The sequence below is a fragment of the Oryzias latipes genome, chromosome 11, assembly GCF_053564925.1.
Source record: "Oryzias latipes strain Hd-rR chromosome 11, Olatipes_Hd-rR_3.1".
Classification (NCBI taxonomy): Eukaryota; Metazoa; Chordata; class Actinopteri; order Beloniformes; family Adrianichthyidae; genus Oryzias; species Oryzias latipes.
Window position 1 is genome coordinate 1,684,594 of NC_136247.1, and position 407 is coordinate 1,685,000.

The following is a 407-nucleotide window of genomic DNA, read 5'->3' on the forward strand; positions in this document are numbered from 1 at the left end:
CCTGGTCTCCATGATTTCATCATTACATTCTGTGTTGCGTCAAATCCTCCCTAAATATTGTACAGAACAGTGTTTCATTTCTATAAAGCTGGCAGTCCTTGTGTAGCCCACTGAAACACAGACAGGTGGGACACATTTGTTGACAGACTGCAGATATTTCCAATCCAACCACAAGGGGCACAATCACTAGTTCAAAGTCTGGGTAAAAGCAGGAGTTTAGGTCAGGAAGTGTCATCCAACATGGATCCAAAGCCTAACCAGTAAAGACAATCCCAAGGAGAACCTTTAAACCAGATCAGTTTTGGACTGGGTTAACAACAACCACCAACAGTGCTGTTGACCTACAGGCTGGAAACTGGACTATTGTTGGTGGAAGAAGAAGAGGAGGAAGAGGTATTTGCAGGAAG